This window comes from Hippocampus guttulatus, chromosome 12 (assembly GCF_054856545.1).
Source record: "Hippocampus guttulatus isolate MCC_2025c chromosome 12, RoL_Hgut_1.0, whole genome shotgun sequence".
NCBI classification, from domain to species: Eukaryota; Metazoa; Chordata; class Actinopteri; order Syngnathiformes; family Syngnathidae; genus Hippocampus; species Hippocampus guttulatus.
The window spans coordinates 2,754,562-2,770,598 of NC_141272.1; the positions used below are offsets into that span (position 1 = coordinate 2,754,562).

The 16,037-nt window shown below is 45.4% G+C and overlaps 1 protein-coding gene across 4 annotated transcripts in view; it reads right to left on the bottom strand.

The window, feature by feature from the left end:
• Positions 1-16,037, bottom strand: part of cntn5 (contactin 5) — an 80,730-nt gene that overhangs the window by 63,551 nt on the left and 1,142 nt on the right. The gene's annotated exons all lie outside the window — the stretch shown is intronic.

Sequence of the window (16,037 nt, forward strand, 5' to 3'; positions counted from 1 at the left end):
CTTTTTCAGCGTCTACATGACGTCACCCGAAACCCAACGACGTGACCCACATCTTCAGGCGTCAGCTCGTGGCTTTCTTTCCGACGCGCAACCAGTCGGGGGGGGAAAAAAAAAAGATTCTCTGTTCCATCCAATTGTGTCCCAAATAAATCGGAAGGAAAAAGGGGCAAAGGCCGAGGTGATGCTCGGTGGCGGCGTAATAAATCCAAGCCAAGCGGACAACTGTTACACTCGTTAGTGTGCCCGCCAGCTTCCTTGACATTGGCGGAAGATCAGTGTCCAGCGCGCATGAATAAAAGACGCCGTCACTCAAACCCGCATCGCCTACACCTTGACTCTATCGTACATTGCGAATGCTCAAAAGCAGTTTAACCGTCTCAAATCTTTTTTTTTTCCCCCCCCATGCTGATTGTCTGCCTCCGGGTGTTCATGGTGTTAGCAGCGTTGAAACCACTGACCCGTTTGCACAAAATAACAGGGGGGGGGGGGAGGAAGTGAGCGATGTGGGGGAGGGGGGGAAAGAAAAAAATAATAAAAAGGATTGGTCTAATGGGTCTCCCAGTGAATACGATGAAATGCTCTCGCGCCTGTTCGGCTTTTGACGCGACCTCGGGAATTGCGAGAAATGACGTCCCCCCGTGCTGACAACAATGTTTGTTCTTCATCCCGATGGACGGATCATGCGGCTATTAATGACGACAGCTCTATCTTGGTTTGTCAAGAAAGGCTTTCAGTCCCTCGGTTGGACGGACCTGCGCGGATTGACAAAATGAACGCCGGATGCGGCAAACGCAGCACAGAACATAAACAAATGTCAGATACTCCGGCAACTCATTTTGCGCCGTCGGTGGTCGTTTTGGGGATGTGCGATACGAGCCGTATGCTAACGCTAACCGCCTTTCACCTACACGACTTCTGACATAGCCTTAGACGCGCGCCCACGCCGCATCAATGTGCATGCAGATGTCACCGAATGCCTTGTGTTGCAAAACATACAAAGTCTCTCCCGCAAAATAATTTTACACCTCTGGCGTCGTCCGTCTCGCCGATTATGCAAAGCTACGTCATGTGACATTGAATTCCGCGAGCAGATTTTGTTCCTGCTGCGAACGGCATCACGCCAAAGCTATCAGACGGCGGAGTGCGGCTTTAAAAAAAAAAAAAAAAAAGTCCATATGATCATTCAGCTGACTTTTGAGGCCCGCTCCCACGCACAATTATCCCCGGCGCTCATCCCTGTCGCTAACGTCGGCCGTCTGGGCTCTCTCGCCGCCACTTTTTCACCCATCAATGCTTTTAATTGTCCCGCTGACCTCAATCAAAAGACAATTACCAAAGGGGGAGCGCGGCGCAGGCAATTACCGTCCTCGCCATGACACCCGCAGATTACACGTGTGGCACGCACAGCGCCCAATCATATGCCTCGAAAGGTCCTACGATAGGTGAAGACGCTTCAAATGGACACTTGTGTTTGAAGAATCTTCAAAACGACTCTTGATTTCTGCCCACATTAGACGGCGTCGGCATAATAGCGTCACCATTTTTGCATCGTCCATTCATCTCGGATGCTTGCTTCCGACCGGGGGCTCATTAATTTAAATTCCCTCGGAGCAGTTGGTCAGCGCGCAAGCCGTGGATTTGGCGCACAATGGCTGAGTTGATGTTTGATAACGAGGGTGTTGAAATGATCGCGTGTCGTGGTCGACACGTCCACCCGATTTCATGTCGATTGAAGGAACTGACTTAAGGGGCTGAGGCCCCGCTGATCGAACGCTCGAAAGGGCCGAACTCGGACCCCTATTAGGTCACGCTGTGATTTTCGACTTGTCTGGCAGGCCCGTTTCTGATCGGGGCTCATTTATTTGAAGCCGCTATTCGCAGGTTGTAACTACCATCCGGCAAGTCAAAAACATCATCCAAATATAATGTTGTACAACAATACCTAACCATATTTCCGATTTCATCTGAACCAATGGATGGAATTGAGAAGCTTGGGACACACAAAGCTCGCCAACAGCTCTCATTCATAAGGCCCGTCACTGGCGAGTCGGCCACCGTCTCCGGCACCTGAAGTCTTCCGGCGGCCACCCCAAGCTGCCCCAGCCCAAGGCAGGGGCCACGACTATCATCGCTGGGGACCGCCAATGTTCCAGGCTATTGAATGAGACCCGGCTAGCGGTGCGTAATTCTTACCCCAAGTTTCACTATTTCATCCATTAGTACAGTCTGAAAATGTAAATATGGTTAAGTATTGTTGTAAAACATTATTAGAGTATTTATTTATTTTTTTAATGATTTGGCAGGGTCAGGCTCTTTCTCTTTGGCCATAAAGCAAAACGGGCGCGTGAGATAGAGTTGCTTGCCGCATCGCTTTAGAAACACCCACATCTGTCGGCTCTGAAAAGCGATTCCATCGTCGCTGCACAGCTCTGAAGAAGCGCAATGGAAAAGTAACCGCGCGGGTCGGAGCGTAACCGTTCTGGGTTGTACGACGATGGAAACGCAGCTAGCTTAGCAACTCCCCTCTTCAAGCATGGAATAAAATGCCAAGAGTCCGTTTCCTTTGTTAATTCAAGTTGGATGGAGAGTCCTCAGGGAGCCTCCAACTTGCTGCTGACCTTCTCCGTCCCATCCACGGAGAGCCTGATGACACGACTGCATGACAGCTGCACCACGGCGGACAGGGAGAGGCGGCGGAGAGTGGTAAAAAGCCACGCGGAAGCCGGTGGGCTGCCCCCGCGCCTCCCCCCGATGGACATTTCGACTTCACGCTGCCTCAGCAGTGCGAACAACCTTTTCAAGGGCAGCTCTCACCCTGGCTCTGATCCGCTTGACCCGAAGCCATTAGGGAGGCGCTACAAGTGCAGCAAGAACAGTTTGTTTGTTTTTCCGAAACCCATCACCACCGTCCATTCCCAACGACTCCACGGCCTAAACCTTGACCCCTCCCCCCCTCCCCCCGCGCGTCCCACTGTGCAAGATTCCTCCGCATTTGGAACTACAGTCCACTGCGCCATTTCCAACACGTCGATCCAATCATACATATACTTCAATTTGGACTTCAATTTTATTCTTCTTCGGTTGTAAAAAACGATATTTTACAAACATAGCTATATACACATGTCAAATTAACTTTTTTTTTTTTTTAATTTGCAGGCAACAATTTTCATTAATTTGCATGCAAATGAGTTTTTGGACCCACAACTTAACAAGAGGGTTAAAGTTGTTGTTGTTGTCATACTTTTCCAACGAATTGCTTTAAGTTTCTCCCCCTGGAGCTGTTTTTTTGAATACCTCCATCGAATAAAAATCACCCTACTTCTCGGGAAGAGCAACACTGCACCTGAGTCTATTTGGTTGGAAGCATGCGTAATTACTCCAAAGCGCCTGAAACTGAAAAGAAAAAAAAATAAGACCAATTAAACATCGTCGAGATGTTGTGATTACTACCATTACTACCCATTTATATCAATATTCAGCACATTGCCTCCCATAGATCACGTTCCAAGGAAAAAGTAAAACAATGTTGAATCAATCTTTGTGTACGTTTGGGAAAAAAAAAAAAAAAGTTTTCCTTACAAAATGGGCCGGGGGGCTTAAACTGTTTCAGAGATGTTGTTTTTACCCATTTTACTGCTTTGTATTTCTCGCTCTGAATTTATTTAATTTTTTTTAAACTTGTGTTCAGAAAGCAGTGAAAAGTGGCTGGTTATGCAATTAGCCTAATGCAAGTTTTTTAAATTTTTAAATGAAAAAAATAAAGCACCTCCTCTTCAGATACTGTGCGCAATTCAAGATCTCTTGGCGAAGACCACGTCGCAGCATACAGGAGGCGACTTTTTCCTCATTTCTTGTTGCTGTAAATAAACCGCCACTTTCTCCTCCCGGGGGAGCGCGGCGCAGACACACAAGATGCCGAAAAACTCTCTCTCCGGGAAAGCCTATTCAAATGGCAAAGGAACGCTCTTGCATTGCGTCTATTTCGCCTTAAAACGTCAATACGAGCCAGCTGTTCATGCTTCGGGGGGGGGGGGGAATGGTCGAACCGTGCCAAAACATTTTTTTTTAGCATGTTTAGCTTAGTCGTGACTCAGCGTGTGAATAACAAGGAAGCAGTCACGTAGGAAGTGCCGTATTAGACCACAAGGTGTGCACCAAATACAATTCAGGCACGAATACACAGACAGGTCATCGGTCGGAGAGCCTATCCAAAAGTGAGTGATCGGTGCTACGACTATCCTGGAGGGTGAAAATAAAAAGCGAATACCCCAAAACTAAAGTTTGTTTTCACTCGCAGAGGCAGCACTTCATCAACAAGCCGCGCAAGGACATTTTCAAATAAAGCCGCAGATCATTGCGTGTGGTACATGAAGCGGAGATTAAACACAGACCGATCCAGACATTTTGAGTCTGCGTCGCATATCAAAAAATTTGTCTCGGCAGATCCTGTCATATGAATAACGAAGGAGGGACGATGACGCAGGTGGCCGACGGAGGACGGACTGGCAAAATTACGAAAAAGCATGTTTGGACAGTTCATTTTTCAAGTACAAATATTGCTAATAAAATATGGAGCAGCTTCTCTGTTCTGCTGTTTACCTCACTTAGCCTTTCTCTGAAACTCATTAAAAAAAAAAAAACTCTCCCTGTGCGACCAACCACTGTGTACTACAAGCACAACAATAAAACCTGCGGGTGACGTCACACTAATGCAGAGGACAGGAAGCTTTTAGCCGGCCCCATGCTGCATATGAACACATTTGCTTTCTTCTAAAGCCACGTTGCTGGCGCTGTAATCAGCCTTTTCCACAATCCATTAACAATCCAATAGCGGCGGTTTAATGACTCTCGAAAGGCAGCGGGAAAAGAAGAAGAAAAGGAAGAGGAGACTTTCTTTTATTTGATGGTGTAATCTTTTTGATACAAAAAACACTCGGGCCACATTAAAATTCATGTCTGATTTCATGCAGATATTGGACGCAAAAGAGAAGAGACCGCCCAATTGGATCTCCAAATTATTATTAAGCTCGGTGATTGACGTCAATTTGATTGCACTCTTCACTCAAAGAAACATCCGCGTTATTGGATTAACGAGACGTTTCTAATTCAGGCGTCATATGCGTACAACCGCCCCACAAAGTTTCCCCGCCCATGATTTGGGAGCGAGGCTGGGTCAAGCTCTGCTCATTTTTTAAGTGATGGTCAGATGATAATCAACACATCGTATTTTCCACACTATAAGGTGCACCTAAAAGCATTCCATTTTCTCAAAAGCTGACAGTGCACCTTATAATCCGATGTGCCTTGTATGCGGATCAATATTCTGATTTCTTGGATGTAGTATTTTAAATGTAAAGTGCTTTTGTACAGCTGCAGCGGTTGTGAAAGCTCTATATAAATAAAGCTGCATTGTATTCCCTTTAGTGTAGCTCCATCTAGTGGATGCATCATGCCACTGCAGCCACTATTGTATCTGAAAGTGCGGTGTGCCCTGTATATGGAAATAGTTCTAAAATTGGCCATTCATCGAAGGTGCGCCTTATAGTCCGACGGGCCTTATAGTGCGGAAAATACGGTACTCAAAATGGTTGGGAAAATTGTGTCTCATTTTTTACCCTCACACTGTGAGCTTGTCTTAAGTCACACAAAAAAAGTCATGCTTGGAAATATCTCGGCAGTAGAGGGGGCGGGGCGAGCAGGGGTTAATTTGCATGAGGCAAGACCACCCCATCAAAAAGGACTGAATTCAGTGAGGCCAAAGAATTTGGTGTGACGTGGGCTTCAATTTTTCAGGTACATTTTTAAAGTAGACTAGACAACCACTTGATGAAATAAACTAGAGTAAATTCAACGCACCGATTTTTTTTTTGCGGTGAACATGCTACCACAGTTTTGCTAACGTTCTGTACTGAGGTACCAAAAAAATAAATAAATTGCTAACTGCAACAAAAAAAAAAAACAACACCATGGATTTTTCTTGCCATGTATTACGTACGACGTGACGTTGGAATGGGCAGCACGACATCAAGTGTTCGGCCGCATCCCTAATGGCGGGCGGGCAGACTCTCAAAGGGTCCGGCTGAAAATTGAGATTTAATGAGCTATGTGTGATGCGGCCATGTCTCAAGGCTCCTTTTTCTGGATGTCTCCACCTCAGGTCAGCCTAGTTAACGTGCCCACTTATGCATGAAAGCGACATTGTTCTCGGCGAGAATGACTCGCCACTGAACCCGAGAGCGAAGGCGACACGACAGCCGCCGCTGATCTTCACCTAAATAGCTGAACTTTACGTGTATTTAGATTTTTTTTGGTGGCGGTGATACCAGCAAAACAAGAATATAATAGTGATGAGAAGAAGTTTGATGATATCTGTGCACACGGGCGGAGATTTCTTTCTTTCTTTCAGTATTTTCGTAGAGAGGCGCAGTTAGAAATTGGCGTTTGCGCCGTTGTGGGCGTCAACACAGACGACGACAGCGTACTTCTGTAAAATGCGAAGATACTCGCCGCAGTTCCACAGAGACTCCGTCTAACACGACAACTTCATCCGTCACTATAAAAGTCACACAGAGAGGTCAGCTAGGATAGCTTAGCAATTTAGCGCACGCACCTCTGCTCAAAAATGAGCTACGCTTCCTGTCGCCGACGCGTTTCATTTAGGAGGAAATAAACTTCATTTCCATGTTGTCAAAGACATATTGATCGAATCAACCATCATTTTATTTGGAGGCCATCGCCGGCGCCTCCCTGGGGGGTGGGGGGGAACATCACACATCTCTCCCTGTGTGCGTGTGTGTGTGTGTGTGCGTGTGTGTGTGTGTGTGCGGACGTGAGAGCAATTTGACACTAAAGTCTGATCTGTGGCTTGACACAAATTGATTTTTAGTGCATGTATAAAAATGAAAATGACTGCAATGGAAAAGTAGGGGAATGAACCCCCCCCCCCCCTTTATGATTTGGGAGAGAAATTATTTTTACTATTTATTTATGCTTTTTTTTTTTTTTTGCCCTGGCTCTTAAATTAGAAAGATGATAACAGCGACAGTGGGCCCGGCCCCGAAAGTAAAACACTGGAACACAGAGAGGATCTGATTAAGTTGATGACTGCCTGGTGTACACTTCATAAAACCAAGATTCACTTCAATGCTTTCACCACAAATAGGAGAATGAATGGGAGAAACCAAAAAGAAAACGCAAACAAAGCTTCAAAGAACTCAAGTCAGGATGCATCAAACAACGATGACAATTAGACAAAAAAAAAACAATCAATCAGACTCAACATTTTTCCCACAATTTTAAACAAATATCGTAATTATAATGGCAAAGTCAAGTTTTGGTCAAAATAAGCCAAGGATAAGAAAGTGGAGCATACGTAAGCACCCTACTTTTTAACCAGCTGAAATCAGCTTGTTTTGAGAGAGCGGGCCCGTCTCATGCAAGTGAACCCGGGCTCGCTCTTCCGCCCCTCGACTGCTGGGGAAAATGGGCAGACAGGGAGAAATAAATAAAAAAGAAAAACATTTGCAAAGCTGATGTGCGAGCCATGCCAAAAGGTAATATGGATCCTATTTTCCCTCAGGGAGGCAGCACATCTCAACCAAATTACACTTGTTAATTACTCTGCAGATCTGTGTACGTAGCGCAGGCAGGGGAAAGATTGGCAAAAAGAAATTCAGTGGGCCCCCCCGCCTTCTTGCCATTCGCCACATTTTTTTCAAAATAGTTTACAATATCTTTAAATATTCTTTCGTTTGTTTTTCTACCCCTAATTTAGCCCAGTTTTTATGGAAAATGCAAAATGAATATTTAATATTTATCAGTATTTTTTTTAGGGATTTCAGGGGGTTTTTTGTTGTTGTTTTGTTTAGTTTAGTTTGGGGGGGGAGGGTTCCGGGAAAAATCAATTATGCATGGATTTTTGCTATCGGTGGGCTGGCCTGGTCGCTATCCCACGTGAATAGCGGGAGTTCACTGTACCTGTCAGTCCCTCACCATGTCAACACCTTCACCAGACTTCAAGTATGTGCCGCTTATCAGAAGTGAAACGCAAAAACATCGCATGCATCGCAGCAAATTAGAACACATCGGGAAATGGAATTTGAGTCGAGACACCTATGTGTCGAGTCACTATACGATGTGTGTTAAACATTTCTCATTGTCAGAGTGGTAACCAAAAAAGAAAAAAATAAATAAAATCATCCATCTCAATACATAAATGAAATGGGCCGGCGGAAAAAAAGAAATAATAAGTTGATTTGTTTAAAATCGACTACTCATTTCATCCGGCAGACTCATCTGTTGCTGAAGGCGACTCTGCCTCCTCCTCAAGTCCAAAACATAATGAGCGACAAGTCGATGCCACGCTCTAAGTAGTCAACTTGACTAGTCGACTACTTCATCCAACTAGTAGGCACTCCTACGAGGAAGCCGACTACTCGAAAACAACACATTCAAAAGCACATTTTCCATACTTTGTCCTTTCAGGTGTATATTTAAGCTTTTTATAGGACCAAATTCCGTCCTTACGCACTTACAATGCTCAGACCCCCAAACTCTCCCTCAATCACACAGTGGAAGCATTGACTAAAAGCATCATATCAAGCTGCTTTCTTTTCCCGCATTTTCAGCCCGTCGCCTCACCGCTCGCGTCTCCATCTCGATGCTTAATGGAGCCTCGCCTCGGTCGACTATCTGGAGGACACGTTGCTTACCAGTACGCCTTAGCACTGGGCTAAATAAATGTACGTTTATGGAGCACGCTCACGCTGCGCGCGGGGGTTCATTGTCACCGGAATGACACTGAGAGGTGGTGCTGGGGAGGAGGGGGTTATTAAATCACCCATCCCGCCACCCGGGGGGGTGTCTGCCATTGCATATAAGAAATATATTCAAAGGAATTATGCTCCCCCCCCCCCCCCCCTCCAGCCGGCTCGGGTGGAATAAATCCAACGGCTGTCAGAGGGTGAGACGCCCCAGGAAGCGAACGGAGGACATGGAGTTGCAGATCCCAGGGATGCCATCAATTTAGATGGGAATTCCAAACAAAACACCAAAAAAAAAAAAAAAAAAAAAGGAAAAAGATATTATTCGCGACAGCAAGGGAGGACCGAGGCAGACTTTCAGTGCTACTCAAGCCTTTGTGTCCATCTCGCTGGAAGAGGGCTATGATGTTGCCGCGCGCAGGACAGCTGGCAGGCATTGAGAGCGAGTGAGAAAAGGAGGGAGTGAGTGACACGTTGGCACTTGAACGTATTCATTTCAAAATGTAAATAGTGTGTGTGGCTTTGGAAGCTAGCTTGTACTTATTATAGCTGGATGACAATTGACACACGCAGGAACCCCCCCCCCCCCCCGCACATTAGCAAGCAGGCGGGTATTTTGTGTATTGATATTGTGAGAAGGGGCCCGGTAGTCCAGTGGTTAGCACGTCGGCTTCACAGTGCAGAGGTACCGGGTTCGATTCCAGCTCCGGCCTCCCTGTGTGGAGTTTGCATGTTCTCCCCGGGCCTGCGTGGGTTTTCTCCGGGTGCTCCGGTTTCCTCCCACATTCCAAAAACATGCATGGCAGGCTGATTGGACGCTCTAAATTGTCCCTAGGTGTGAGTGTGGGCGTGGATGGTTGTTCGTCTCTGTGTGCCCTGCGATTGGCTGGCAACTGGTTCAGGGTGTCCCCCGCCTACTGCCCGAAGACGGCTGGGATAGGCTCCAGCACCCCCCGCGACCCTAGTGAGGATCAAGCGGTTCGGAAAATGGATGGATGGATGGATGGATGGATATTGGGAGAGTAAATTTCAAATGGTTTGGGGCAATTATGCTATATGAGGTTAATGATATGGATGAGCATGATGGTCATGTGAGAAGCGATCGTCAACATGTGGTAATTGATTCCTTCATTTATGATACCAATACCGCAGTAAAGGTTTGATGCAAAAAAATAATAATAATAATAAAAGCAAGCAAATCTGGAAGATCAACTTGCCAACAGCAGCAAAGATGCCAACATCACACCTGTGAACTGCAAAAAGTGCACACACACACACACACAAGCACGACCCACCTGTCCCCCAAAGCAGTCGAGCCAAAGCCGAAAGATGTCACCACAAGTTCAGATGAACTTGATGCACGAACTTTGCAAGTCATCCCTCAACCGACAGTCATGGTTTCTTATCTCATTTCCACACACGCCATTGTTTACGACGTCAAGGAATCGCATTGGAGCCACGTTCAAATGTCAGAAGGTGGCCGACTCATTCCCACTAATCTTTGCGTTTCGAGAACTATCAGCGAGGCTGCAGATTTCGCCTTTGGACCCCGACTCCCAGAAGCCACCTTTATGGCTGTAATCTGTCATCTGCATGATAAAAAATTAATTAATACTGTAATAATAAATATGAATGAATACCGTTGGCAGTCACAAAATTCAGCCAGCCGGAGCAGCTTCATTAAAAGGGAATAAAGCCGCCGGCCTTTCTGGACGGCGCGGGGGGGCGGGTGATCAACACTCAGACTCGAGCGTTGACCCAACGCGAATTGGATGCGGTGTTGGAGTCGCTTCGCAAAATAGAAAAGAACGTCCCGGAATGAATTGAATGATTGATCGAGGATTCGGCAAACTGACACCATTGAGAAATCACAATCTTAAAGACCCGTCTGAAAACGTGGACGGCCTGTTCCCAAAACAACTGTTATCTGGACTTTCCGTTGGATGGGAAAAAAACATGCTCGGATGCTAGCATTCCTATCCGGCCTCTTACCCCTCCTTCCTGAGCCCAAGACCGATAAGAAGGTTTGTCCTTCAGCAGAAGGTTTGCCCATCACGGACACACAAAACACAATAACGCATGCCCTGTAACGTCTTCGTTGGATTCCTATTGTCCGGCGCCACGTGTTCCATCTTGATTGGCTGAGCGCTCCCACGCTGAGCTGCTTGCCGGTCTGATTGTGACAAGTCAGTTTTCAGTCCCCCCCCCCGTTGGTCATTGTTGTGTTTGCCTTTTCTCTGGACGGGTTGGAGGGGTGGGGATGGCATGGCCGCTTCCCAACCCGGAGGTTGGCGGTTCGATCCCGGGCCATTGCAATCATGTCCAAGTGTCCTTGATCGAGATACCGAACCCCCAATTGCCCCTGGTACCGTGTGAGGTAACGGCGTGAAGAGCTTTGCGTACCCGAGGTAGAAAAGCGCGACACAAGTGACAGCCCATTGACCATATTCCTTGTGTGTTTGACATACTCGGCCAATAAATTCGATTCTGATGATACAAAAAAAAAAAAAACACAAAAGTGTCAACACGCCATCCTCATAGGACATTTTACCCTCATATGCAATCAGCCCGGAGCTGCCTTCTGCGTGAAAAACACGATCTTCAGGCTATTTTTTCTTCACCGCCGCCAAGTTAATCACTGATGAACTCCCGCACTGATATGGAGCTGTTAAGCAAGGCTCGCACATACGGATAATCGGGTCTCATTTGAGCCTAATACCCTCCTGCCATTAAAAGTCAGCAAAAGCCCAAATTAACGTGTACACCACACTTTACGGGAAATAATCCAAGTCTTTTCCTACAAATCAGCAATGGCCCGACTACTAACAAACAAAAACGCGCAGAAGTGTGTAAACACCAAAAAGGCGCAATCTTATACACACACAAAAAAAATACACACCAACTTTTGAAAACTAAAATGAATAAAAAGTCAACTGAAACGATGTAGTTTCAAAAAAAAAACAAAAAACAACCCAAAATGAATCAAAGCTAACAAGCCCGTAAACAACATAAAACTAACTACATTTCAAATTCAAAATGACATTTTATGAAAAATGGCTATCATCAAAATTCCACAACTACGATAACCCTGTTTTTTGTTTTTTTTTGGGGGGCATGAATCTGCCTCAGGATGGTCGTTTGGAATTTGTGAACTTAAAAGACTTGACATTCATCAATCAATCTCCTCTTGGGATTGCTCAGTACGACAAACAAGCCTCAACTGCCTGGCGCGGCAACAAAGGAATCATGCGAGCGTTTTTGCAGACGACTCGACGGGAGAGTTCACCGAGTGAGGACAGCACAAAGAGACGCTGATGAAAGAACGGCTTAATCAACGGTAATGAGGCTGCCTGACGCATGGGCACACCCAAAGACTCTTGTTGCAGATTAGCAGATGAAAAAAAAAAAAACCAAAACAATCAAGAGTCAGGTCGCAGGATGAGGCCGATTTATGACTTCTTCGCGTTGTCGTGTCGCTTACATTAGCCCTCAACATCCGCAGACATTAGACACGGGTACGATATTTCATTTACACTTTGGAAAAAGCCGACACATTACAAGGGGGTCATGACGCCAAATAGATCCGACTGTGACTCAACTTCACACTCAGCTCGACTTTGAATACTTACCGCTATCCCTCTGTTGAAACAAAATGCTGTTACAAAAAATAAAAATCGAACATAAAAGTACCTGCCTCGAAATTTGCCCCAAATAGCCGCTTCAAAACAAAATGGCCGACTTCCTGTCTAATTTCATGCACGGTTCCTTTTTTGTGTGTCCTGTCATGACACAAAATAATTGGTTTAACTGCTATATGGGGTCGTTTTGTTCTTGTGGGGGTCATCTTCTGGATCCCTAAAACACGATACATACATCCATATAAAAACACGGCGCGTTTGCGGCCATGTTGAGGACCACAAAAAGGCCTTTCATAATTAATAGATTTTTCCGAGATTCTCACCGCTTGATGCTCGCACAAGCCCCAACTCATTGGAGAGCAAAGCCTTGAGTAAGTAGCGTGTCTGCTGCGATTTGTTCTTTGGCGAGTCAGTGAACAGTCTGCGGTGCTAACAAAAACTGCGCGGCTTGATTAGTTGGGTAGTTTTCTCTGTTACTGGCGTTAATTTGATTCTGTTCTGGATCCTCACTCTTTCAGACAAGCCACTGCATCTTTCAAAAAAATAAATAAATCAATAAAATAATAATAATAGTTGCCATCGGCGTTTGAGCGGTCATTTCTCAGGAATATGAAACAATGAAACAGAGGGAGGGAGATTCCAGTTAGAGGATATGGAGTTAAGTCGCCAGTTTTAGGACTTGGGACTTGTTTGGCTGAAACTTGCAAAAGGCTCGACACATTTTATGAGATTGTGTGCCACAAAAAAATATATAAAGTATATAAAATGAGACTTTGAAATCAATCAAACCAAAGATTGTCTCTGTTCACATTTTACGCGTCTACTGAATGTGTACTAAAACCCTCAATATTGGCTGATACTTTGTCTGCTACTTTATCGCACTTCTGTCTACCTATGACCACCCGTTATCCGATGAAAGGTTCCAGTGGCCGAAATGTATCCCACCAGGTGGTTGCGGAGCCTTTCTATGGCGCGATGAGGGCCACTCACCACCAGCTAGCTCATAAGCTAACAGGGAATGTAAAATAGGCAACTCGCCGTTGCGCTAGCTCGCCACTGATGCCAACAAAAGGTGGTTCTGGGTGCCGTTTTAACCATAACACCCCCTACTCATCTCTTCCCCACACAAAGGGAAACTGAAATGGTAAAAAAAAAAAAAAAACACGTTAATGCTATATATGTCCACATTTCACTCCCTCCACTCCTCGGTCATTGTGTTAGTACAGTGCCGCTAGCTAACAGGTCAAATACGGAATGCAAAATGGTGACTTTCTTTCACGAGTCAAAATCTTGCTTGAAATCTGGAGGGGACTCCACTTGCAACCGCTTGCTTTTTGCCAACGTCACTTGGGAGTGGACTTGTTTGAAACTTGAACGTTCGACTTACGAGTGTGATCTGCACATACAGTACAAGCCTCACTCCCACCACTGCTCTATGGAGTTATGACATAATTATCAAACGCTGTTTTTGTTCTCGCGGGCCGCAGCATGTCAACAGCAGCTCTGCCTTCGGGGTTGTCTGTTCGAATCGGAGTCACTGCTGAGAGTGACGTACGCGCGCGTTTGCCGAACGGCAGGCGTCTCGGCAGTCGGACCAATTACGATGTCAGATTAATCCTGGAGGGGATGTGTGTCGCTCACTCGCTGAAGGGGAAAACTCAGACAATCAAAAGAGGCCGACAGAGACGTGTCGCTACTAATGTTTATTCAAAGAAGTCTCTCATCCCAACAAATGTCAGTCATGTCAAATCGTGGCGGAGGATATTCTCAATCGCTCCGTTTATAGATGCTAATTTTACAACCTCATCCCGTGAGCCACACTGTGCTTTTTATACGCTAGGCCAAGGGGCTCTCAAACTTTTTGGGGTCCAGGGACCCCTTAAAAGAGGAGATTTTTTTTTTTCCGAGGACACCCACCTCATAAGCTAATGCCAATTAAACCTAACTAACACATTAACACATAACTGCCATTGGAATTGAAACGTTTGCATTGGTTTACATTTGAGTTAAAAAAAAAAACTGAACAAAACAAAAAAAAACAATTCTTTTTGTGGATAAAAAAAAAACACTACAGAAATGAAGTTGTATTTTTTTTTCACAACAAAGCTCCATTTTTGATATGAAAGTCCAATTAAAAAAATATATTTCAAAGATTTTTGATGAACAGTTTGGCCCACGTTACGTTACGGTACTAATTCGAAAGCAAAATATTTGGTCAAAGTGAGACTTGGTGTAAAGTAAGTTTGAGAACCCCTGGCCGCCTGAGAGGTTCAGTGTGACGACTTATCACAGAGTCGCCATCATCGAAGCAGACGGCGCGCTTCGGGGACGTGTCGGCTTGTTGGGTCGGAGACTTTTATGTCGGTTTCCACTCAGATTTGTCAGTGACAAGCAGACACCCTTGGGTGCCATTGTCTTGGTGAGACAGTCCCCCCCCCCCCCCGACCCTTTCGTCGAATCGCTCGCTCGCTGTCTTCACTGCGATACATTTTCATTCGGGAGACCCAGGGGTTAGTCTTCATCGCCGCGTTGTCATATTCAATTAGCCAGAGGACCCGCGTCGGTATTTGTCTCAGTTAAGCAGCGGCGAGCGTCACGAACCACGCTGAGATGCCGCACCTGCAGCCGGGGGGCGCCTGCCGGGGAACGCAGAGGTGAGGGGTGTCCAAATTGCCGGGACCTGATGCAAGGGCCACTTTGATAAGCAGCACCTTTAATTGAATAACTCTTTCGATGCTATAGCCATGAAAAAAAAAATGCAGCAAGCTAACAATTTATCAGCGTGACTCAAAATCATTAAATGTGATCATGTCATGAATTAATGTGTAATTGCAAACCCCCCCCCCCCCCCATTGTGGGACTAATCAAGTTTATCTTATCTTAATGTGATTTGTTCACAAATAGAGCAGAGCAGAAAGTGGAGCAAATCATTTTTTTGCTCCTCCTCGAACTAAATTATCTGCATTCAACAGCGTTATGGAGGGAAATGTCAGTGCTTGTCGGTGGTTTACATATTTGCATGTCTACAACGTTGTCTAGTACCACTATCGAGTGTTTACTTGATGATGTTTGTTTTTTGTTTTTTTTAATGATCAAACAAGGAGTCAGACTGACCCATAAACATTTACAAATTTGCATATCTTCTGACAAAAAAAATGTTTGCTACGATAGTCGTAAGTTGGTTCCAAGATCATATCATGTTGTATTTTTTCCAAGATAAGGTCGAAAGTTAAAAAAAAAAATCATCTCTCATTATGCCTTTTATTCTCAAAATAAATACAACTTCATGCCTGTAAAAATGCGCCTTTTGTCATTTCCAGCTGTTCCTTGTGTCTACCCATCAGCTCCCTCTAGCTAGCGGTGTCTTGTCCAGGTGTGCCTCGTTGTCTCATCAGTTTGTTGAATTCAGTTCCCCATTTCCTCAAAATCCGTGTCAGATTGCTCAAAAGCAACATGAGACAACTCAAATGTTCATGCTACACACACGGCTGAGTTTGTCTTCATGAAAAGCCTTTAAATGTTCCATTCCAATCCCAGAAAAAATGAACTAATTCACATTCACGGGCCATTTCATCAAGCATACCAGGAGCATCTCACGACAAATTAAAAACAGCTCTCAGAAAGATGCAGTTCTGCA